This window comes from Chelonus insularis, unplaced genomic scaffold (genome assembly GCF_013357705.1).
Source record: "Chelonus insularis isolate UGA/USDA-ARS -01 unplaced genomic scaffold, ASM1335770v1 contig_388_pilon, whole genome shotgun sequence".
Taxonomy (NCBI): domain Eukaryota; kingdom Metazoa; phylum Arthropoda; class Insecta; order Hymenoptera; family Braconidae; genus Chelonus; species Chelonus insularis.
The window spans coordinates 236,366-263,722 of NW_023276544.1; the positions used below are offsets into that span (position 1 = coordinate 236,366).

The window sequence follows — 27,357 nt, forward strand, 5'->3', positions numbered from 1 at the left end:
AAGTAAGTACAGCTGTTTTTATTCATTAAGGAAGATACTAAGTGCTTAGTTTGGATGATTAAAACTAGTGGTGAGTTTGCGACACTAGAGAGAATTATTCTTGCTATAAAAATTATGAAATATATTCTGGTAATTTTAAAAAATTGTTTTGAAAAAGAATATACATTTTTAGCATTACATTTACAGATAATTAACTTTGAAGAAGATAGTTTTAAATAAGTATGAAAAATATTCTATCTATATCCTGGTCTTCTGGGTTGTTGAAGCTACAATTTTTATTGTAGCACCAAGATTAGTTGGTATTGAGTCATTTATTACATAACATAACAGTGAAACTATCTATTATTTCTTCAATCTTAAAGCTGAAGAACAAAAAAACATCTTTTTATCAATTTATAATTCAAAATGAAATTTATTATTCAAAATTTAAAAAAAGTTCTTTTAATTATTGAATTAATTAATCTGTAATGAAAATTAAAGAATGTAGAGCGAAATAAATGAAAGAAAATTCTCCATACTTGGAGAATGACAAAAATTTCCAAACATTTCTAGAGTAATAACAAATAAAATAAAAGCTAACTACCTAACCCATTAAAGCAAAATATAGTTAACTGTAAATAATCGATTTTTATTGAGGTTTTATTGGTAGGGCTCTTAATTCTTCTCTTAATTTACTGAGAAACAAAAGCAAAAACGTGAGTCAAGCGAATGAAAGCTTGAGAGAAGACATGAGAAGTAAGAGAGGGTTGAAGAAAAGCAATCAACGACGTGCTGTATCTTCTTCTTGTATCTCAACTCGTCTCCTTAAAAAGTCCTTGCAAGCTTTTCGTTTAACTTTTGTCGTTCCTCTAGATCTCGTGTGCGTTTACATAGTGATATTTTCCAACCCATAGACAACCTCTTTCTCATGTACAAAATTCAAGAACTAGTTCGTGGTGTATAAGTCGAACCATCTACTTGAACTCAAGAGATATCACATAGACCATCTACCAATAGGTGAACAAGACGATCAAGTCAACTGATATATCAACATATATAGCTTTTTTCTGCATATAAACTACCTCTTCTCACCTTTCACAATTTATCGGAAAGCGATTCGTTAGAAACATATTTCAACGCTCTTTATACTAGAATTTTTTATGATTTTTAAACATCCTCCATCGATGAAATACTTTTCTTAATTTTTCGAGAGAAAAAATTGGTTATTTTGGTTTTATTTAAAAATAAAAGAACTAAAGGGAGGATAAAAAGGGAAAGGGGTATCAAGTGAAGAGTAGGGAGGTTGGAAATGTGAAGGTGAAATTGGTTTCCATGCTAAAGTAACCTTTCTATCCATTTTATCAAGGCTGCCTACACTATCTGCAATAGAGGGCTGAAGAGTAGCAGGGAAAAGTGCTTGGAAATTCTCCAGAACAATCTTTCTAGTTATTTTATAAATGGTATCAGTTTTGCTGTTGTTGTGAAACCTAAAACACTTTGACCTCTTGCTTTTTAGCTTCTCTGATACCTGGATCTTCATAAACCTCTAGAATTACAATTCATTATTACTCAAATTATGAGATTCTTTTATCTAATTTATCTCCAAAATATTACTGATTAAATATTGGTTAATGCTCGTTATTAATAAGTTCCTCTAGTTATCATGGTATTGACTTTTTCAAGTAATATAAGTGATGAACAATCTTTCACCAACTTACTGCTAATATTATCCATTTAATTTATATTATTAATCATTTCCATTAATTATCAGTTTGACTGTAATTTAATATTTAGAAGCTGAGAGGTTCACGTTAAATGTACTATACTGACCTAAATTTTATTCTGAATTAGTGAATAAAAACAATAATTTATAAATATTCCTAGATTTCTAGGATATTTCAAAGTGTCTGAAGTTCGAATACATCTTATTTAATTTATTATTAATATAATTATAGTTATGAATATCTTCTAATTTACTTTTAACATAAAGTCATAATAAAATTGATGGAAATTAATTCAATAATATCAAAATACTAGTTTCACATCCAAGCATTTGATTATATGTGATATTAGTTGAACAATAGATGAGTCAATTTATATGTTTATTATGGCATTCAATCAGCTATATACATGTTTAAATTAACAGCTTTTCATGGTGCCTAGCAACAATTAATTTGTGGAAATATTTTAATTATGTCATAAGAGAGAGAGAGAGAGAGAAAGTTAATTTGATTAGATGTAATTGATATGAAGATTCCTCCATTTGATACATTGATTAAATTTGCTGCTTCTCTACTACTTCAATCTTTGTCTCCAATTTTATTGGAGAATTTTTTTTTAATTCTGATGGAATTTTTTAACAAACTTAATAAATTATTGTCATTGTCTTTTATAGTTAAAGATAAAACCATCTACATGATTATACAACAAAAAGAATTTTATTACTTCAGTTTGAATTACCAAGTACAACTATTGTTTCACCTAACAATCATTTAAGTGCGTGCATTGATGATAATCAAGCTGGAAAAAATCTAATTCTTTGTAAATAACTACACCTGGACTTGGAGATAAAAACGATAACAATAGAAATATTTATCGTACAACGTAAACTCGTACAGATTTAATTAGTATCTCAATGATACGATGTAATCACGTGTTCAAGTAATATAAGGCTAACTAGGTTGTTATCGTTTGTGTATGGTTACACCTCCACATGATTAACGAACGAAGATAATTACATTTTGCAATGTGGTAGAATTCAACGTTGCATACCTGTTGTAATTGACATTAGCAACACATGTATACAAGTAAAGATACACCCACTGAACTTTGTTTATGCTTTCACCAGGTTTGAATATTTACCATTGAACTTGTTATTGTCAATCAATCATTCTAATCAGACTAGTAATTGTAGACGTTACCAATATACTTTTTATCGTCATTCATGAAACAAAACATTCCATAATTTAATCACACTATTTGTAATATATGATTGTATTTTATATTAATCAGCAATATTCATTATTAAGCTCATTCATTATTTGTTTTTATTTATTGTCATTATAATATTTGTGGATTCCATTTATTTAATTATTTATTGTCTAATTGATTCATTCCAAAGTATTATTAAATTGTTCCTCATTATATAACATCAATAATTAATGGTATAATTAATTGGATATTTTATCAAGTCATTCATTTGATTAAAAATAATCCATGCCATTATTTCAATGATGCTAGGTAGATGTTCATTTTGTATCACTTCAACATCCTGACCATTTTTAATCAGCTTCTATTTCAGTTGGATTCTACGTTGGAAGTTTGACCTTAACTCGACCAGGAATGTCACACTTTTCTCAGTTGCTAGCAAGTTGGAAAACCCGTTTGAAACTCAGCTATGCAAAATCATTTTGATCCTAGGTCAACCCTGGTAACAACTTGGACGTTGAAGCTAGGATTTTATGGGGTTTCTTTAGTCACATAAATATTTTAGGATTTGTTGAAAATTTTTAAATATTTTATTCAAAATTACTTGACCCTTCAACCTAAATAAAAATAAATATCTCGGAGTTATCATATTCATCAATTAATTTTCATTTTTCTTCTCTGCTGCATAAACAGTCTTATGCATATTTGAATTGTTGGTAACATCATGATGATGTAATCTATCTCGAGTAACTGATTCTGTTCCCAGCAGAATTTTGATTGGGTAAATCTAATCAGGTCTGTCTTAGCTTAAACTAACCAAGCCATTATTAGTAACTGCTACTTGGATCAGCTGTTCTTAAGATGGTCTAGCATAATTTTTAAATTATTAATGAATAAAAATGGATTCATATTACATAATTATTACATCAGACACGATCTCAATTACTATTGATTAATAATATTCATTAAATATGATTAATTACATTGGTATGTTGTTCAATCAAAGAGGAATTTTGCACATTGGGGAAAATACTTTAGATCAAAGAACACTCAGTAATATATTGTTACAAACTAAATGAACCCAGCTTTTCGATAGCATATAGACTCATTAGTAATAGTACTGCAATAGAAAATACCAATATTATATCGTGTTATTACCTTCATTAATAGTTCAATGATCATTATTATTTGTAATTCTGGATAATTACATTCTATTCAGAGTTGGAAATTCAACCTTGATGTCTTGATAATTATTCGAAGCTCAAGCCCTCCTGAACTAATCTTACAATTTATTATTATTATTCTTTTAATCAAGCAATTTTCCAAATAAGAGAGAGAGAGAAATTGAAATAATTTATTCAACAAGAAAGAAGCTATTGATGGAATAAATAAATTGCTGTTTATTATCATAATAAATTATAAAATAAAACAGAAATATAAATTATAAATTCATATTTGCAAAGTCTGTCAGGGAAGAAAATTTTCCAGCTACTTTTGGCGTGTATTTAAAACTTCCTTCCTTAGTTTCTATCACAAACTCAGCTAAACTTTATCCAATACCTGTATGCTTTGTTCCTTTACTTTGCCTTCGGGCAGAGCTTCCTGTGGTACTGGAAATTGAGATATCGTGCTTGAATGTCTGGGGGTCTTAATTTATTATTTATAGATCAACAAGATCCTCTCTCTTTTTCTCTACTACCATCTACACTTTCTTCCCTTTTCTTCCCTTGCTCTTCTCTCTGTCGATAGTGAGAGTGAATTTTATTAATGAAAGTATCGATATTTCCATCCCATCTCACTGATTCCCTTTAGGGAATGTCAAGAGGTAAAATCATACCTTCTGCTTTAGAATTCAACGACTCTCGTGGGAAAGATGTCGTCGATCGTTTGACATTTTAGAATCTCAGGTTGTTGACATGGAGATACCCTCCATCATCCCCTTTTAATATTTACTTCAACACCATCAAAAAATAGACTAAATTTAGAATGAAATTCCAACAACATCAGCTTCATTACTTAATTGAGCAGAATCATTTTCTATATTTAATAAAATTCAATTTATTTTAAAAATACTTTTAAATTTAAAGTAGAAGTATTATTAAGTTTTTCTTCTATAAAGTAACCACTTGGTGCTGATCTATACTTGATGGTCATATCCATCAAACTTGACCCAAACAATATCTACCCTTAGGCATATCCTTTACTTATCTTTTGCTTCTTCATACACAAATATACTCTTTTACGAGCTTGCATTATTCTTATAAATATGAAAGCAATTTTTCTACATCATTGAGAATTTTATTTTTTCTTCATTTATATTCCAACACGGAAGTATTTTATTGCTGACTACGGTCCTAAAATGAACTCAAAAATAAAAAGCATGTGAATAAGTTTCGTTATATTCGATAGATACAAACATGACAGTGGAATATCCTCTGTTCTAAAGATTTATAGAAAGTCGAAAGCCGTGTTTCGTCTGGGACGTGCAGTGCACACGAAGACGATTCGTCTCCAGACACACAAGGAGTGTCAAATAAATAGTGTGTAATAAAAAAAGGATTAAATAAAGAAGATAATGCTAGTGGAGAAATAAGAAAGATATATTGCAAGTGCTTTTTCTAGAAATTATATTAAAAATAAAAATAAAACAATTATTACTACATATTAAATGAATTTATTTAAATCAAATATAAATATTTTTTACAATGTTTCATTTGATAGAATACAAGTGTATAGTCAATCATTATTTCAAAGCAAATCCAGTTACACAATTATTAGTTATTTCTAAGCAAGAAAATTAATTAGCTCTGAATAACCTCATGTAATCAGTCAAGTCTACATTATATATCCTTGGTGAAACAAAGCCACCAAAACCTGGAGCGCCTTTATGGAATAAACCAATACCACCAAGAGGAGCTGCTGGTTTAGTTTCAGCTGGTAAAGCATCCAAAAATGGTACCATACTTTGTCCAGCATCTTTCTTCATATCAGACATTGAAAATTTAATTATTGTGTTCTTCAAATCTGGTACATTACTTTTAGACCTCAATGGATCATTCAAGTTCTCCATTTTCTTGATAATGCTAAACAAAAAAATATCATTAATATTGATCACAAGAATATTTTGTCTCTGATCTATTGGTTGAAAACTTACTTTAGATTACTGCTAGCTTGCTTCACTAAATTACTGGAACGTTCTGATTGCCACTGACATTTCGAATCAATTGTGCCTGAAATCCAGTTGAAAGGTGCTGTTGCTATTTGGAGTTTTATTCCTTTGAACTGATTCTGATGTACAGCTTGGAATTTAACACCTTTAATGAAAAGAATAATAAATGAGATTATTTCATTTTATTAAGAATGAAACATTAAAGTATGGACAAAATAATTTACCGCAAATTGCTGTGTTTTTATCAGCCATTATATCTTCCAGAACCAAGTTAAAGTCATAATTATTAATGACAACATAATCTCGATCCATGGACATAGATTCAATGTGAGACTCATTAAATTTAATTTCATTTTTAATGTAATCCATTTCCTCCAGAGGCATCCAAGACTCACTATCAGGGTCAACTTTACCTCCAGGTAATAATTTTCCACGTTTCATTTGAACATGAATCACTCTTTTCTGCTCTACCAATCGAATGCCTGTGACAACCCTGTTAATGATGAATTAAAAAGTATTTCGTTGAAAACCAATCATGATAGCAGGGTTAAATCCGATATTATATACTAACATATTTTCAGCTGTGTTGGTTAATAAACCACGAATGTTGATGGCTCGAAGAGTCGTCAACGGATGTTGATCCTCACAAATACACAAGCAATAATGGCAATGATAGAGTGTTGGAGAATAGTAAAATCGTGCTGCTTCCTTCTTCTTCCATGTATGTTTGTACAATGGTTTGACTACTTCTCCATTGCATTGACTGTTATCTCCATAAGTAACATCACTCGAATAGCTTTTCATCCATCCATATCGTTTGACACTATCTTCAGGCTGGAATATAAAACTTCATAGATAGTATCTGATAGCTGTTGATTTTATTGATTAATTATTCATTAAAAATGTATCTACCAATAAACAAACTTCTCCACCATATTCAAAGAAATAACCAAACTTATCACAGCTATGAACAGTTCCATTACATGGTCGGCTTACTGGGTACGAAACCTTTTTTACTGGTCCCACAGTATTTCCTGTTTGAAAAGTCAGTTGATTTCCAATTTCTGATACCCTTTTCCTGCAAGCACTGCATTGCTCTCTTGCTTGATATTGATCTTCATTAAAAATGTATGGTTGTTGGGCTTTTTCAAATTCTATAAAAGTATTTCCTGAGAAAAGCAGACAATGTTTATTTAATATCCTTCAAAAACTGCAGTTAACAATCGTGATTATCAGACAATGTGTGTTTAAAAAAATAAATAATTACCTCGTTCATGTTTGGAAGGATCACAACGATAAATACCTCGTGATGCTCTTTCTAACTCTTGATGAATTGCTTCCCTGTATTCATTCGTTCTGTTTACAAAACTGTCAACTTCACTTTCTAGAATCTGTTGATAGGAAACTAGGAAAAAAGGAGTTAAGAAATTAATGATAAATTCTTCAAGATTTGGAGAATAAAAACTGATTCTTACTTTCGTTCGTTGTAGTTTTCAAATAATAAGCTGCAGCATTTAATAGAAGTGCTTTTGTTTCAGTGATGATAATATTCATATAAATATCAAATAGATGTTGTTGTGGTGATAATGTATCATCACAGAGATCATTGGTGTGCATCTATTAAATTAAATAATTATCCAATTTTATATAAGAAAAATTCAGAGATTATTTTTGATTGTTCAAACCAGTTCATGATGTATTCTTACCTGAAGTTGATCATTCAGTTTTGTTAGAAGATTTTTTTTTGATTCACTATTTTTAGTATCCAAGACTGTCCAGTACAATTGACGAATAGTAGACATAATATTAAATCTTGAATCTATTATATTACTAATTAGTTCTTTTTTAGATGCCTCATCAGCTGAATTCTCCACAAGTTTTTTTAAACTTGACTCATATAATAAATCAACTTGAACAAACATAGTCTCCAGGTTATTAAGCTTATCATTGATAAAAAAATCCTCACGAATTTTAGCAGGAATTTTCGATGTAGCCAAAGTTATTCTTTGATTAAGTTGGATACCCATCTGTTTTATTGGTTGTAATATTCTTCTTATTTGTGATTGCAGTGTACTATTGAGGTCTTTAAACTCAGCTTCTCCTGGTGTTGTAGATATTTCCATTGTTTCAATGCACCTTCCAACTAATGATATTAGAAGGAAAAGTGATAAACTCACTTTTAATTGCCTCATCCTCCCAGCAAGTATAACTAACAAGATTCTTGGAAACTAGTCAGTGCTCTAATGAAATTAAATAATCGTTTTGCTGTTTATATACCTGTGTAATGACCATGAAAATGTTCAAATATTTTAGTGTATTTTACCATTGCTTCATCACTGTTTGAACTGTTCAACAATTTTTAAAAATTATTTGTTGCAGTTGAAGATGAACTTGGTTCATAGCAAACAGATTGTTGATAAATAGTTAATTGATTTAATATTAAGAATGATTAATCATGACCGAGGACTTATTTAGTCGCAAAATTTTCTTCAAATTTACCATACTTTAAGTAATATTAAAATTAAGTTTTTTTCTCTACCAATATTGATTAAAAAATTTGTATGTTTGTTTATGTAATCCAAATGTTGATATTGCTGGGCAATGTCATAGAGGGTCTTGGTACAGTTCAAAGTCATTCAACTATAGAATTAACACCTGTAGTAAATTTACATAGATAGGAAACTATCTAATCTCTATTACTAAACATCTACTTTAAGTTTATAATATTGACAGTTATAAATATTTATGATCGTTTTTATTTAGTTTTTACACGAATATTTTGTCAAAAGAATTGATCAAAGCCTTCAACATTCAGGAAGCCATTGGAGAATCATTAGTATTACTTCTTTTATTTTCAATGAAAAGTAATAAAAACTTTGAAAGTAATTTCTAAATCAGATGTTCTGGTGTTGATAGAGACCAAAAAAAGTTTTTTAATGAAAAAAGAATTTACTCAACCGAAAATCTAAAATTTCAATTAGAGTTTTGATATTTTTACGTGTCGATAGATTGAAGGGAAATTGGAAAGAATAAAAATATTGGTATAAATGAAATAATAGTCAACTGTACAGATATAGAACGATTTAGTAGCAATTTCCCGACATTCTAGTCTCCGATTTTGAATTGAATTGACGTACAATCCACCGCCAAACGATAGTGAACGCACGATGTAACGCATGCGGATATGAAATAGGAGAATTCTCGTGTTGGTTAGTTGTTGCAGCGTAGACTGTATGTAGAGTTGGATAGAGTTCCAACTAGATTTCAATCGGTTGCTATTGAACATACTGTGTTAGATGTAACAACCTTTGCCTGACCGCCGTGAGCGTTATAATATGTTATAACAAGATTGAATGTAAAGTTATGTCATTTCAATCTAGTGATAGAATAGCTGCATTTGAATGTTGATTGAGCGACTATTAAATCTTATCTAAACCCGACACATTAACAACATAATTACTAACATTTCTGATGATAAAAATAACCTAGACCATTGATTAGCAAACGAGTTTCAGAGATCAACTAATAACCTTCTTGGAGATCCTGGATCTCATCTAGATGAAGATGATGTACCAGTTGGAAAATTAATGTCAGTTAAAATACAATACTTTCTACTGCTTTTCATGAATTTAATTACCATGTTGCCACATGTAAATGTTATATATATATCACAAGATGGATGCTAAATATGCAAACATGAACAAAAGAGAATCTTGATGACATTTAATTGTTTTTTTGTTTTTTGACAAATCAATGACATTCTGAAATTAATTTTATATTTTATAATATTATTAATAGTTTATTGATCAAAAAACTAGAGTTCATAGGTGGAATATTTGATCCAGGTGGAAATAAACCATCTTGTTGAATCAAAATAATATTCTATTTATCCGGGTCACAATAATATCCCATGATTCTTTATTTATGCTAATTGTTAGACCGAATAATATTATTTCTTAAAATTAGAAATGATTGTATAAATATTTTTACTCAAGATACACAGAGAGAACACTTGCTAATGGGTTTCTATCATAAACTCTACTCTTCAATTACTAAAACTCAAATAACAACTCCAGAAACCACTTCAGATTGTTTTTAACCTTGTTACGAGTGACTAAAACCCTTCAGCTGTCCTGCAGTCTAGAACACGTTGAAAGCTTTAATATCCCCGGAAGCACAGCACATCCCCTGTTATGCACTAATTCCTTTTGGTAATTCTACAAAATTTCCGGAAACCACACTACACCCACCATCCTACAATATTTCTCTCTTTTGCAGTCTCGTCAATCTGCCTTCACTTTATTCACTCCTTTTGTGTTCACACATCTAAACTCTGTCTGTTCGACCTTGGTAACTAGTTAGTAGTTAGCCAGACAATTCAACATTGGAACCGGAAGAGTGCAGACGGTGATGAGAATGTAGAGGAAATTCAAATCACTAATTCAAGCTTCATGGAAATTCTTGCTTTGCTGATTAAAAAACCTATGTCTTTTTCACGGATACTATTATTTGGTTAATAATTTCATGTTAATTAGTTTCCTGAATTATTAAAACTTTCCGTATTTTCATTTTCTAAAGTAATATTTTCATTTTATTAGTTGCAGTCTGGTTGTATTATTTTATTCCTTCAGCAGAACATTTTGAATTTTCAAATGTACTTCACAATTTTTCAACAGTTATTCAATTTACGGATAGAAAAGAATTTATTCTGTTGGTAAAAAAATAATAAAAAAAAGAAAAAAACGTTGATTTTAATGTAGTTTTCTACGGGAGACTTGAGAGTTATAACATGAATAGGTCAGAGGGCAAAAAATATAATTTTTTTTTTTTTTTGAAATTAAAGAATCAGCGCGAACTAACAAAGTTTTTTTTTCTGCAGATTCTCTTTTATTCGGTATTAAATGAAAATCCTAGTAGAGCTTTTCAAATAATTTTTATTATCGTATATTATGTCATACAGCATAATTTTCCAGAACCAGCTTCAACTGAAATTCACATTTCGTAGATTTATGATTTTTATCAATCAACCTTACTTCAAAATTACCTCGTTTTTTTTTTTCCTCGTGTGTTATACATTTTATAATCAGCATATTTCAATGAATAATTTTTTATCAAGTTATTCTTTTTTTATCTAAATAATTGGACGATGTGTTAACCACTGGTCTAAAATTCACGACAACGTTCTGATGAAAATTCGAGACAGGAATACGTTGATGCTCTAACAAAAGGACTTCTCTAAGAGCGTAAAGCGGAAACTTCAATGGTTATTAAACGTGATATACAAGAGGGTAGCTTGTGGATGCATCTAGTTGGACAAGGCACCGCAGAATCCTTGCCAACAGTGTTCAACAATGCATCTTCATCCTTTTCCCTTTCCACCAAATCGTGCGTGCATCTGTACGGTTCTTTAGTCTTGTAAGTAGTGTCTAGCTATTGTTCCTAAATTTATTATGCCTCTACACTTTCAAACAAGATGAATTGAAAGTGTTGTTCGTGTCTGCTAAAAATTTATTACAAAACTCTAAGTCTGCAGATGATAACAAAAAGCTAACAATCATCATCAACCAAGCATATAACTATAGTCTGAACCAACTACTCTTTATCATGCTGAATGTTTTTATTTATAAAAACTTTTATTTATTTTATAATTGTGAATTATAAAAGTTTTATCATAAATAGCACAAAATATGTTTACTAGAATTAATATTTATTTCTACAAAGAATTCTTGTTGTTGATTTGATGTTCTACATCCTAGACTTCATTCAATGTTATGATATCTCATGTAAAACACTTTACATTAATTTATTTCTTTCTTCTTAAATTATTCTACATGTAAAGCTATGTTTCTCATTCACCATTCAATCATTCCCAATCCCTTAATCAATTGATCAGAATAACTAGATGCTTTGCTAAGTGTTGATGGCACTGATAATCATGATCAACAACATCCAACTGCTAATTCCAATTCCATTTAGATAAATGTTTCTTCCCAAAATATTATTCACTTATTTTCTATTATGTAACAAGTTCATTACTCTCTACAAAAAAATGTCGTTGAATAATTAACTAAAAAATTGAAAAAAAAAACTCTTATTTGTAGAGGAAACGAACATCCTCTTAGCTAATTTATACAATTAAACTAAAACTAGCACAATTTAAGTAAAACCAAGTAGTAAAAAAAAAAGCATGATTACTAGATCGTAGAATGGGGAAATAAAAAGTACCTGGTAGAGTTAAAGCAGGACAATCAATGGTTGTTGTGAAACCAAATATTCTCAAAGCTCGACGTTATCTCACCGTTGACCTGTACTCCAGCATCACGACACTCTACATTATATCTATAGACACGTTCCTAACATGGTAGCTGATGTATGTGTGTGAATACAAAAGCTACAATTCTATAGGACTGAGTATAGCCATAGGAAACAGGTCAAATAAGAATAAACAAAGGGAAGGAAGGCGAAGAATGCAATGAGAATGAAACGAAAGACAAAGAAAGAATGCAAAATAGAAGAAGGTAAAGGGTCGAAAGGGTATAGTCGACTGTTATATATACTAACTCATTTGTTACTGAAGCTTTTACGCAACGACTTCTAGGCATGCCTATCTCACTTTGATAATTGTGTTTTCAGCATTCAAACTCTGAGACACTGAACATCTACCAGTCTTGGTGTGAGATAAAACGTTTACAGTCATTCGCTCCTTTTTCTTCCTCTATTTCTCTCTTTTGTTCTTTTCACATTTCCACTTAGTCCCTTTACTTGCCATACAACATTTGCAATCTTTTGCCTTCTGACTATTTTTTACTTATTTCCTGCTCTTCTGTTTTCCACTCTTTCCCTCTTACCAATTTCTTCTTGGCTGTTTAAGCCACATTCGAACTTGCTCAATAGCAAGACTGGAAACTTTTTATTGTCTTAAAACTTAAAACTAATCATACTTTAGACTATTTAGAGTTTTATTTTTTTTCTTCATTTTAACTAGAGTTTGCTGGACTTTTCGAGCTTTTTATGGGAATGTTACACTTGAAGAATTATTTAAATCACGTTACTATTTATCTGTACAAAGAAAAAAAAATTCTCCCTTTCATTTTTCTTTTTTTTTTTATTCCAAGTCTACTATTTTAATTAGCACAGTCTTTGGATTTGCATAAATTTATCAAACAGGTTTTTTTTTAATTGAAAATTCTTTTGATTCAGTTTGTAAAACACTTCAATGAACTAATTGAGCTTTTTTTATGAAACTTCAATATGAGAAAGAGGAAAGTAAAATTCAATTTATGAATTTTAATGAATATAAAATTTTATAATATACTTTTTCTTCCTTTTTTTTTATTTTTTTTTTTTTTTTATTGAAAATAATACTTTAAACACTTATACAAAGTGTACATAGAATATACAAGCTAATGTATCGTTGGGAACTTCCCAAGAAACTGTCTGATCCGGTGATAGCAATCCCATGAGTCTTACGCCAGCCCTTTACGACTCTTATCGTCAGTCGTTGACGTCGTAACCTAGTACTTTACGTTGTGGTTTCTACGTCGTAAAGATTCATATTAAAATTTACCCTTAAGTTACTAACTTTAAACTTACTTGTATTCATGTCAATGTCAGTTCTAGGATTAATATATGCCACTTATCTGTAAAAATAAAATAGTAATAAAAGAGTTTGTTAAAATTAACATCCTTTTTTTTTTTTAACAAATCTTTTTTATTTTTTTAATAATATTAAATTTAAATATCATTTAAAAATATTATGGTCTCAAAAGTTATTACTTTTTTTCCATTATTTATTATACAAAAATAAAATTTCATTTATAAAAATAATTAGCATTTATATTGGAATGGAGTCTCACTTTATAATTTTTATTCTATGCAATTAATGTTGATTTTAATTTTTTTCTATGAAAAAAAATTTATATTAGGGAAGCGAGAGGAGGGTAAGTACTAACAGCTTAATTAGTCAGCTGGTTTCGAATATTTTGTTTCCAATTTACACTTAATCTGTTCCTTATAACGAGGTCTAGGACGTAAGCACAGCCAGTGAGGTGCAGAAAAGTGCAATGAGTGGTTGTGAGCAGGTACACTATTTTTGCCAGGTAACATAATAAAATGAAGTTCGTAAAGTTTGATTCCAAATTACTACAATGTCTTTTTGAAATGAGTTTGTAATAAATACGTTATAAGAAATACTTTTCATATTGATTTACAATAAATGTCTAAAAATCATCCAAATATTTTGTTTTATTATTTTATTACTACTTTCCCCACGCCAGTTACAACTTGCCCCAAGAACGGGGTAGGTTGTAACATGCTACTACTTTTACAAAAAGTCATTTATACAAGCATTTGTTATCAATTCAAGTCCAACTATCATTCTAATTAATACCTGAATAGATGTCCTCTCATTTAAAAGTGCTTCATCATAAAAATACCCAATATTTGGACTTCCCCATTGAAAAAACTAAAAATTATTACAACTACCCCTTCACTCCCCTGCGATCTATAAATGTCGATACATAAAAATTAGTTGATGATTGTTTTTAACAAAATTAAAAGATCAACATATTCCATAAAGTTTTTTTTTTTCTTTAAAAAGAAAAGCATCATTCAGGTTATTCCTAAAATTAAAAAAAAACGCTCCGATTAATCACGTCTCAAATATTTTATCTCTCAAGAAAACTCTCAACAATATATTTTCGCAGTAAAGTAAGCGCAATCATTTCCAATCTACGTGATTTTGCGTCACAAGCATATTTTATAGAAGCACAACTCACTCAAATCTCTAGCTATTGCTACATTCCATCTTCATTTCGCTTCTTATTTTTGCCAATAATTTTTTTTTAAAAGTAGAAAATCCTAGCAAATGGGGTATATCTTGTTGGGTATATAAGCACAATGTGAAATAGATGCTACTTGGAATTTTTTTTTTTTATTCTATCTATATACACTTGTACAGTCGTCTTGTTGGTTGGCAATACATATATATATATAGATATATATTGAAAACTGCGGCCGATGCGGAAATTCTCTCGGCAATTCACTTCCGGTATTTTGAGGTAGAAACTACGATGAGGAAGACCACGTAATCGGATCGGAAAGTGGCTTCAAGTAGTCGGTGGAGCCAATAAGTTGCAGAGCGATCGTGAACGATCTCAAAGTCGATTGCGTCGCCAAGTTGATCGTACAGACGAATCGTCGTAGCCAATGAATTCTCAATGAGTATACTTTTCGTTTCAAACTATTTTTTTCCCACTTCAAAAACTCATTAAAAAGTCACTTGTCGCATTACTCCGAGCTTTATAAATAGATATTAACATAGTTCTTTTTAAAAAAAATATATACTCTGTTTGAAAACTGCTAAAAGTTTAAAACTGCTAGAAAAGAATAACTAATGTCTTTCAGAGAGGTCTTATTGCCGGATTATAAGCTTTAACATTTCCTTGATGGAAATAAAAATAAATTACATTAATAAAGAATTCTCTAGATCATTTCTATCAATCTTTACTAATAAATTTTTAACTGTCATTTTGATTTTTATTTATTTTAATAAAATAATAAAATACAAATATTTTATACTTTTTAAAGAAGTTTGTTGATCGTATTCGAACTTTTAAACTCATAACTGATGTCTCTATTTATTGGAGAGAAAAGAAGAAAATTTTTGAAAAAAGATGTTATTTTAATATTCTCATCTTTGTTGAAGAATAAAATAGGTAAAAATGCAACTGCTGTACTATCATGGGCTTGAGCAGTTGTATTACACGAAAAATGTATTCTCATTACTTATTTCTAATGAGGTAAAATAAATCTAAAAAGGATCTTATTTAAAATTAAACATCTGCTGAAAGCTCAGAGCTTGAAAGAATCAACTTTCAACCTATTTTATATCTTACTAACTTTAACGCATTTTTCTTAGATGAAAAATGAATGGAGTTGAATAATTTATTGCTAAAATTATGTAGTATTATGATCCAATTGAACAATAGATTCTGTTGAAATGAAATAAACTATTGGTGAATATTGATTATGAATTATTTAAAGAGATTAGAAATGTAGCCCGTATAAAAAAATTTCGTTCTCCCAACGTTTCTTGAATGTTCCCGAGTGGGACTATTATATAGGGAATGTTTAGGGAACAAATTTTTATTTTTTTTTTAATTTTATAGAGATAAATGAGCGTATCGATGGATATATGAGTATGGGATGTTTTTATTGCACTAGTTAAAATCATAATTAATGCGAAAATTGAAGGAAATTCCCGTTTTACCCTATTTTAAGAGTGAAATAATTGATTTTTCGTAAGTTTGACCTGATTCCGTATTTGTAGGCATTGAGACGAAGAGAATGAGTGGTCAAACTTGAAAATCGGACAACTTTGATTTTTCGACCCCAAAGAATGGCAAGTGGTACCCCTTTCCATTTTTTAAGGCCAAAAAATAAAAGTTCTTCGATTTTGATGATTGAGGGCTCATTCTCTTCATTTTGATGCGTAGATATACGGAATCGGGGCACCGATCAAAAAAATTCACTTTAACACCCTCAAAAAGGGGTAAGACTGGATACAAATTACAAATAATCATTCCCTTGACTTTAAACCCCTATAACTCATAAACGGGCGGTCCAATAATCGTTTTTAGGGACGTTTTGAAAACCTCAGAATCTAAGCTAAATATGTATATTCATAAAAAAAGTTAAAAAAATTTCTTTCACCCTTAAAATCGCTAAAATATAAAAAAAATCACATTTTTTTGGGAAGTTGCCAACTATTTTGGCAATTTTGAGAATGAAATCAATTTTTTAAACATTTTTTATGGATACGTATGTTTAGCTTAGATTTCGAAGTTTCTAAATATTCCTTAAAAATCATTATTAGATGACCAGCATGAGAGTTATAGAGGTCCAAAGTCGAAGAATAGATGATTTTTTGACCTCACTTTGACTTTGGACCTCTATAACTCTCATGCTGGTCATCTAATAATGATTTTTAAGGAATATTTAGAAACTTCGAAATCTAAGCTAAACATACGTATCCATAAAAAATGTTTAAAAAATTGATTTCATTCTCAAAATTGCCAAAATAGTTGGCAACTTCCCAAAAAAATGTGATTTTTTTTATATTTGAGCGATTTTAAGGGTGAAAGAAATTTTTTTAACTTTTTTTATGAATATACATATTTAGCTTAGATTCTGAGGTTTTCAAAACGTCCCTAAAAACGATTATTGGACCGCCCGTTTATGAGTTATAGGGGTTTAAAGTCAAGGGAATGATTATTTGTAATTTGTATCCAGTCTTACCCCTTTTTGAGGGTGTTAAAGTGAATTTTTTTGACCGGTGCTCCGATTCCGCATTTCTACACATCAAGACAAAGAGAATGAGCCCTCAATCATCAAAATCGAAGAACTTTTATTTTTTGGCCTTAAAAAATGGAAAGGGGTACCACTTGCCATTCTTTGGGGTCGAAAAATCAAAGTTGTCCGATTTTCAAGTTTGACCACTCATTCTCTTCGTCTCAATGCCTACAAATACGGAATCAGGTCAAACTTACGAAAAATCAATTATTTCACTCTTAAAAACGGGTAAAACTGGATACACATTAAAAATCGTCATCCCCTTGACTTCAAACCCCTATAACTCATGAACAGACGGTTTAATAACTATTTTTAGGGATTCTTCAAGAACGTTAGAATCTAAGCTATCTAACAATATCCACAGATTTATTGAAAATAATTAATTCCACTCTCAAAATCGCTTCAATATAAAAAAAATCACATTTTTTTGGGAGTTTGCCAAGTATTTTGGCAATTTTGACGGTCAAACAAATTTTTCAAACATTATTTACAGATATGTATCTTTAACTTAGATTCTAACGTTTCTTGCATATCTTCTTAAACAATTGAAAATAATAAACTGAAATGACATGAAATATTTAGAAAGCATTTAAAAATTCGACAAATGGAACAGAAGTAAATGACAGTTAAAAAAATGTACAGTACTTTTTCTTAGGGACTGCTTTCATCGTCTCGAAGGAAATGATTTTTCCTTCCTGCCTCTTGTAAGATCGTTTGTACGCGTCGACAGAAGAGTGCACGATCTTCTACGAATGGTTGGTTGACGGGCTGGAAGAAATGGCTCCTGGCAGCCTTGAAGGACTTGGAGAAGAAACAAAAATGGTATATCGTCATGTTGAAAAAGTAAACATGTACAAACTTGAGCTTGCACTGTAGTATACTTATATACTAGTCAGAAAAAGTGAAGTGGAGATATAAGAGAAAAGAATGACAGTGACGAGGTATGGCGTTGAAACGTACACAATTGCCAATTCCACAGCACATCATCGAATGAACATGCCGTTGATTTCTTTGATATTGAGTTATTGTTGCCTGCCATTGGATATGGAATTGTATCGATTCATCAACTGCAAGGGATGATTGGTGGTATTTCATATTTGCCAATTTTTCCCCTGTAATTCGATGTGAAATGTCTTGTCCCAAGGTATTTTTTGGAAATGTGCTTTATCATGGATTTTGTAGTAACACCTGTGCTCTTCTAGTATACTTTTATTCGCCAGAGAATATTTGTAGTACATCTGTAAGTTAACACAACTCCTATCAAATTATAGAGCTTCATTGATTCAATAATTCATCAGTCATTTTTAAATGCCTGACTAAAGTATGGTTATACTACTGAGTATTCTTAATTATTATTCTCATGTAATTTTGAGAAAATATTACTTATTTTAAGGTTAAATATCATATCATGTGACACTAGGTGTCTATATGTTTTTTATTCAAAATGACAAATAAAAGAAATAGAATTAAATATTTATTATTAATCATTAAATTTATTTAAGAAATATTTCTTATTATATTTAATCAATCAAGATTATGTTTAATAATATTTAAAATTAAATTGAGTATGCAAAGAAACATAAAATATAAAAAATAAAATTTATAAAAATATAAAACATTGTCAAAAGCATTGTTTGCAAAAATATTCGATTAAAACTTGGAAGAGAAAATTAAAAGAAATATATATTGATTTTATTTTAATTAATACAAATTAAATATTTAATTAAAAAGGAAAAGAAAGGATGTTACTACCTTTAAGTGATACTTCAGTTTTAACTATTTAATTATGAATAACAATTTTTAATAATTAATTGTGATAATATTTGTGAAATTATAAAAAAATACAGTTTAGTATTTAAATTATTTTTTTAGATTTAAATATCGAAAGTAAATCTTGAATATTTATTTTTAATATATTCTAAAAAAAAGGGCTTTTAAATTCTTTTGTTAATTCATAAATAATCCTATTAATGTAATCCAAATATGTTCTTCTTATAAATTAAAAGATAATTAATTATTCATTATAAATAATCATGCAGTAATCTTTTATTCCATGCCTAACTAAATGACCATTTTAATTCCTTTTAAATAATTTATTTTATCACACTAAGCATGTAAAAAAAAATTATTATTCATTCATGGGAAATTTTATTTATAGAAAATCGGGGCAAAATGAGGATACTAGAAAAATGAAATATTTTTTTTCTGTCATTCTCTAATTTCTTTTTCACCAATATTTTATTTCAAACCAAAATGCGTGAATTGAATTTTCTTTTTTTTTTGTTGTAAAATAAACTTTTTAAATTCAAAATAATTTAAAAAAATTTTTTGATTCAATTTAAAATGAATTTTCAACAAAAATATCAAAGTTTATTTGAATAAAAATATTTTTTTTGTTTTGAAAATACTACTTTTAATAAAAAGAAGTATTTAAAAATATGGTTGAACAGTTTTGACACAAAGCAGATAGTTGAAAAGTGCTTGTAAATTTGTACAAATTACTCAGTGCTTTCAGCGCATTTTGAAATGGCAAATGTGCGAGTCGTTAATGTTCACTCCTAATACGTATTTGGTGTTCGATTGAAGCCACAAAGTATTCCGCAAACAGGAAAACTGCTATGGTAGGACAGTTGTGCGCTCGAATGGTTTGCGTTCGTTGGCGTACATTCCATTGGTTTTGCGTTCCACATAAAATTCACTCGGTGTTCATGGGCAATGGCGACTTTTCATGGAACTTGGCTTGCATTTATGTGACGCCTGGAAGCGTAAATATACAATTGTTCGAAGGGATGTATGAACCATGCAAGTATAGCGGTCAAGAGGGAGGAAGGGGATTGGGTTAGTAACAAATGTGGTAGAGAGATGAGAAGAGGACAGTAGATATCAGTGAAGAGGCTGAGGAAAAGGGGAAAGGGTGGATGTATTGGAGTATACGCGAGTACGGAGTCAATTCAATCAATTGGCCTGTGCCTGCATTGAACCTATTTGCATTTACTGCCTGCATGTTCATCGAGATCCACCGAACCAAGCGGAAATTAATGTGTTAGACTTGTAATTGCTAATTAAAAAGGTTATAGACAAATTTTCTGTATGATGAACCGTGAAATGTTTAATTTACGCAGAAAAAAATATTTTTATTTAGCTTTAGAATAGTTCTTGATGTCGGTAAATATTTGTTTTTGCTAAATAAAAAGATTTTTTTGATTTTTTTTTTTCTTCATTCAGCTTTGGTTTAATTCAACTGAGTACATTATTTTCCAATTCATTATTATTATTATGAAATTTTTGTAAAGCTGGGTATTTTTTTTTTTTTTATTTAAATGATGTCGATAATAATTTTGAGAAAAATAAACATGAGGTTGGATAAATAGTTTTGAAAGTCAATTGAAAAGTTTATTTTAATATTTAGGATAATCAGTATGTACACTGGTTGATAAATTTGAAAATCACAAAAGCTTTGACTACTCAGTTGAGACTTTTATGGCCTTCACTCCCCCTCGCAACTAAACATTTTGCATTTTCAGGCGATTTTGGGAGATAGCTTGGGCGAACAAGCACAATTTTCTCGGGGCCACGAGTTTCCCGACTCGCTTTATATTTTCATCCACACCACCTGCAATCTCACTCGCACCTCTTTATGTATACTTGTGCACGATGAATTCATGCGAGTCTACATTATTTGTTAGATTCATGTGCGTTGTTCGTGCATACGGCTCGATGATTTCAATTCGAATCGTGATGGAACTAACCTCCCGGGACAAAAGATCGTTCAAAATAGGCTCAGCATGTCGGCTGAGTTTGCAATTTAGTTTTCTGCAAAAACTATTGTTCAAAAAAACTTTTGGAATATTTTTAAAGCTTAAAAAAATAGTTTTTTCGTCATACCCGCACGGAAAGTTCACTTTTCCATTGGAGAGGGGTTGAACTTTCCACGCAGGTATGACGAAAAATCATATTCAGCCCTAGAGAAGACAATTAGACTAGCTTAAACCACGTGTTTACTACCCTCGCCTTCGGCTCGGGTTGTAATTTTACACGTGGTTTGAGCTAGACTACTTTCCCTCCCTAGGTGTGAAATGTACTATTAATTTAAAAACCCATGAAGGGCTATTCTATCTAGAGCTATCAAAAATTCACTGAAAAAATATCCTTTGTAACATTAATCACAAATCACTACAAATCCGGGAAAAATCTAATGTTTAGTAATAAATCGCTTAAAGTGATTAATAATTAAACACCTAAATGTTTACAATGTTGAACACCATAAATAAGATTTATGGTGCAATGTAAAAATAAAATTTATCAAGCAGTTTGACCATCAATTTTTTAGTTAACTTTATCTAGTAATTTACGGTAAATTTACCCATACATTTTTTTTACAGTTAAACCGTAATTTTACCGTCAGTTTTAACGTTACATTTGCTGTTAAAAATACTTTTGTTTAAGTTATTTATGTGTAAATAATTATTTCAACTCCAAAACTATTGAATAAAATTAATAATTACTATATTGATGAGATAAACATTTATGTAGATGTATCATGGTAATGTATTGTAATGACAATGGGTCAGATTGTAATCACAAGGTCACTAAGAATTATCTAATTACTTTTAAAGTATGAAAAATATGTTACAATGAATACTGAACCAATATCTGACCCTCTAAAATTTATTATCATCTTTGGGAAATTTTAATTCCAAGTTTGGCAATCATTCAGCTTCATACAAATTATTTTTTTTTCATTGGTTTAATTAATCTGGAAAGCTAAAGATTTTTTTTATTAAATTTATTTATTTGTTATTAAACGTACGTGATAAAATTTACTTTGGTGTCTTATAATTATTCATACACGTGATTTGCAAAATTTCCCCTATTTCGAAAGTGTCATGCGGTTAACCAAAGGTTAGGGGTAATTTTTCAAAAAAAATTTGCTCAGTGTTCTAGATAATTTTTTTTTTATCACCAATTGATAGAAAGTAATTCAACCAAGAAATAATTCAGCAACAAATAATTTTTTACACTGATTAAAACGCTTAGAACTCTATTACAAAAATATCCTCAAATTTCCTGGGTATAATAAATTTGTTCATTTTCAGAAGAAGAGAAATAAAAAAGCTGAATTCATGAATAATTAATTTCCGTAGTAATTTCTGTCTCATTAAAAAAATATTCGTCATGTGAACACGTTGTTTAAAGTTTCCAGTTGATGGATGTAGAACACATTGTGCGGAGAAATTAAATGATGGAACTTGAAACGACTCGAATTTTATTTTGCTCTAGTGCTCACTTGGGTGATCGATTGAGTCAAGACCCCTCGATGTGCCAGGTCACGTGTTACAGTGCTCGTTCAACTCTCAACCGAGTTAATTTGTCGGGGTGAAAGGGTAGAGGCTTGGACGTTCTTCTCTGTACGGATGCCAAAAGTTCTAGCTCCATCACCCATGGCCTTCAACTCGCTCAGCGTCACCTCGAACTCATCCAGCTTTAGAAAAAACTTTTAATCTTCACTAAGAGGCTTTGCTCTACCTTCCCACCTGTCTATCCATTTTTTCCATGTCAACTATTCTCATTGTTTTCTTATTATTTATACATTTAACTTCAGCTTAATTGGCCATGCAAATGGTAATTAAAAATTAACAATAGATCAAATAGACGTAATTGAGATTGAATATTAAGATAATAGAGACATTGGAGATCCTTCAAGTGGAACCTGGAGAATCTGAGGTTGGGATCATCAGGTTAACTGATAGGAATAATCAATAAGCTAGAAGATAATCCTAGCTCAACTTTAAAATAATAATAGTAGTGTTTTAGAGCTTGATATCACAGTTATTTCCAATTATTTCTATATCCAGATAAAAGGTTTATCAACATTAAACCCAGGGATTTGCTGTAAATATTGATATACAAATTGTTATCATCAAAAATAAGGTCAATATTAATTAATAGTGAAGTCATAACCATGAGCAGTTAATTTTCTAGGAAATGTCTATGTCGATAGAATCCCAAGGGTCCAACGATCATACCGGTAATTAAGGAAAGATCGACAATAAGGAACCGGAACTTGAATGAATCGAAAACAATAGGAGCTGAGTGTTGTTGTGTTGATGTAAATTTTGAGCCTAGGGAACATCAAGAATCGCAGTTACACAGAGGTCACGTTTGGCCCATGATAACGCTTGCAAATCGTATTACATTTGTGTCCACAGGGGCCTTTCTGCCAGCCGAGACATGTAGAGGATGAGGAAAGCTGCCAACATCTCCTATCGGTCTAACCAAATGCGACATGGAGGTCGGAAGATCATCGGGTGAAGCAGTCAGTTCTAATTCGCTATATATGGCTCTTCTCCTTTCTTGACACTTGCTACAACCCTTTATGTTCCTTCTTGCTTCTCGTTTGCTTCTCTTTGTCGTTGTCTCTTTAATGCAAGTGAATTGTTCTTAGTGATTGATGTCTTCGATAATCTTTGTTGATACACAAAAAGGCAGAACAGTCTTGGAGGAAATTTAATATTTTCATAGTCAGCTAAGTGTTGAGCTGGTATGAATAAATGACAGTGACTTCTTGATGAAAAATCAATACTATTGAGTAACTCTCCTGGATTATATTTTGTCTAGGTTTTTCTTTTTATTTTAAATCCAACAAGAAAGAACTTTGTTGCATAAATAATTATCAATCATCAAGTTTTTGAAGGCATCAAGGAGAAATGTGTTGATGATTAGTTGTATTCATTACTTAGCTAAATTGAATTAATACTCCTAGAAAGTTGGAATCATTTCTTAACTTGCTAAAGTGTTTTGAGCTAAAGTAGATTATTTTATTATTGATCTGATTGATTTCCATGTTGTATTGGATTATAAAAAACCAATTCAAGTAGAAAAATATTGAGAAATACCTGACCATCATCAAGACTAGATCAAGCTTTGCTGAGGTATTTGATCAGAATCTCCTGTTTTGAGGTATTACATCTTTGATAAGAGTCCTTCAAAATCTCAGGCATTCCTGACATGGTCCTTAGCAGATTCCAGATAATTTTCTGCTCAGTTAAGAGCATTCACCAGTATTCTCAGAGCATAACACTGAAACCTTTGGATAATATCTATTGTACTAAAGCATGTTGAACCCAATAGCTATTTTCCATCGATGGCTTTGACTTATGATCAATTAACTGATATTTTTTTCTGACTCCCAAGTCTTATTCATAGCTTTTTATTGACATTTATATCTTAAGTTAAACATAAAGAATAATATTGACAATAGTATTTTATCTTTTCATTTCTCCAATGAAAGTCAGTGCAACAATTATGAAAAAAGATGCAGAAACGCACTCTGTGAACATCTTTATTTATTTGAATGCATCTACTTTTAGAATAAAGTAAACCAAGCAATGATTTCAAGTCTTTTCTGTTGGTAGCCATTTCCTTCTTGTGTAAACAGGAAATACTTTCGTCTCTGTCCGTACTATTCTTCAACTTGTACCTACTTTCACCTTTCCATTTTTCCATCCAAATCCTCGAGACTCTAGACCATCTACATAGGCTCCAGCGTCGTATCTGCATTTCGTTTCCGGTTCTCTATTTGCATCTGCATCTGTATTTCTTCATTCCCTTCGTGTTTTTCACGTAATTATTTCTATCCACGATTGTAATGCAAATTTTTTTTCCCCCCCAAACCCAACTTCTCTCTTCTCTTCAACTCGTTGTCCTGTTGGTTTCTTCAACCCCACTTACCTTCATTCTCTTTCCCTTTCCATCCTCTTTTTCTCCAGTATCTTTTCTACGATTCATTCATATTTTTATTGTGATAATATCCATACCACGGTTTCTGTATACTTTTTTTTTTTATTTATTTTTGTTCTTTAATTTATTTCTACATCTTGCACATCATTTGTGACATTGTATGATAACAAATCCCATATATAAAATTTACACAAGAAATTTTTTTCAACACATTACACCTCCACTCCTTTTTGCCACTTCATTTTGTTTTTCTATGTCGCTGACACTCGTTATTTTTTATAGGCATACATTTGAATTTTTATGAGTGTTTTTCAACGACAAATTCACTGACAAATATTATGGGGGAAAGAATTGAAGGAAGTAGCTATAAAAGATAGTTTTTAGGACTTTTTTTAAATCACTTGAACTTTAGAGGAAAAATTTATTCCTTTGCACATTTAAGAAAAAACATTCCAACTCTATTCTCAATTCTTGAATTGAAATCTTTTTTTTTTATTCTGGTCATGAAGACATTGAGGATTGGATCAACAATTATTGTTTAAATTTCCTGGGAAAAATATAATTAAGGTAAACATTTGAAATAGAGAAATAAATAATAATAATTCTTAGTTGAATGAAATAATAATGTTTTATGAAGATGTATGTTATCATCATTTATTATCAAAGCCAACATTTCATAAATTCCTACGAAACAAACAGAGAGTCTTGGTGAAAAGAGAGAATAAAAGAAAGGTGAGAGAAAAATTTAAATATCATTTGAAATGTTTGGAGCGTGTATTTCATCTTTGTTCATGTCTAAAGATATTGAAGCCCAAGTATTATCACGTCTAGATGACACGCTTCAGGCGTCGAAGTGTTCACATGACTGGCTATTGGTACAAACACTTCGCGTGAGGTAAAGGATATGAGACAGTCACATTCAATTGCACACTCGTCTGCTCTTTACTGCTCCACTTAACTTTCCTTTGATCAATTTAACATGCATGATGTATACACATTTACAGAATACTCTGTGAGATTGCAATCTAGTTTATCCCTAGTTGAATCTTACAGATAAATCACCATAATTCATCATCAACAGCCTAAAATTTCATTAATGTTCATTACGGTATTTTAATCAAATTGTAATAAGTGCCATGGAACCATTACGTCGTCACACTGTAGCTCGTGGTGCTAATGGAGACCTAGAGGGTCAAATCCAACCCTCTAGCGTCTCATATCTCCTTGCTCATCCTTCCAACTTGCCGACGAGCAAATCATGTGCGAGTCAAGTCCCTTGCATACGTCGCAGGTTTGCTCATTAGTGTCTACAGCACATTTCTAGCCTCCAAACCTCAAAAAGGAAAGCATCAAGTTTCTCCTGGTATTTCCAAACCCATGAAAGAACATCAGACCTACGTAATTTGTGTCTAACTCAAAGAGTACATTTTGATTCATACTACACTAAAAAGAAATAAGTTAACCCAAGGAATGTAAAGATAAAATACTGCTGTGACTCAAAGAACCAGTGATGATGTTGATGTCATTTTTAGTCTGTTTGCTTTGTAAATTCTCTCTGTAACGATCTCGAAAATTCTTCTTATTTTTATTAGAAAAAACTAGAAGTTTCATCTCTTTTCATTACTTTGAAGGAGACAAGTACGTTCAAAAAAGAGATCAAATGATGAAAGTTAGGGTCTACATGTCACTTTGTAATTTCATTTTATCCTAGAATTTAGACATTCAAAAAAAAAAAAAATGATTCATATTACTGGAAAATGATAGGAAATTCTTTTTATTAATAAATAATACCTTTCGTTGCCTTTGGCAATCAATATAGTTCCTAATAAAGCTTTATAAAACTCAGTGTATTCTTCAATAAAACCCAAATCCACTCATGAGCTTGACTAGATAAAAAATGATTGGCTATAAAAACGAAATAAGTAATAAAAATATCAGAAAAAAATCATCTTTCCTCTATTACTTCCCTCAGCATATTAGCAGGTATATTAGAGATCTCATAATAATTATTACGTAATTATTTCCACCCTATAAAATGACCTTATCAGCATAGAGTGAGTCAATAAAGAACCTAGCACGCAAACAAAGCATTAAAATGTTGGCGACAAGTGATTTGTCTTAAAAGTTGACATCAGTTCGACTCTCATATCACAATGCAATAGATCCAGATAAACAAGAGAATCATCAGA

General features: G+C 30.5%; 1 protein-coding gene across 2 annotated transcripts in view; it reads left to right on the plus strand.

Annotated features, from left to right (window-relative positions):
• Positions 1 to 27,357, plus strand: part of Syn1 (Syntrophin-like 1) — a 201,833-nt gene that overhangs the window by 144,141 nt on the left and 30,335 nt on the right. The window lies entirely within an intron of this gene.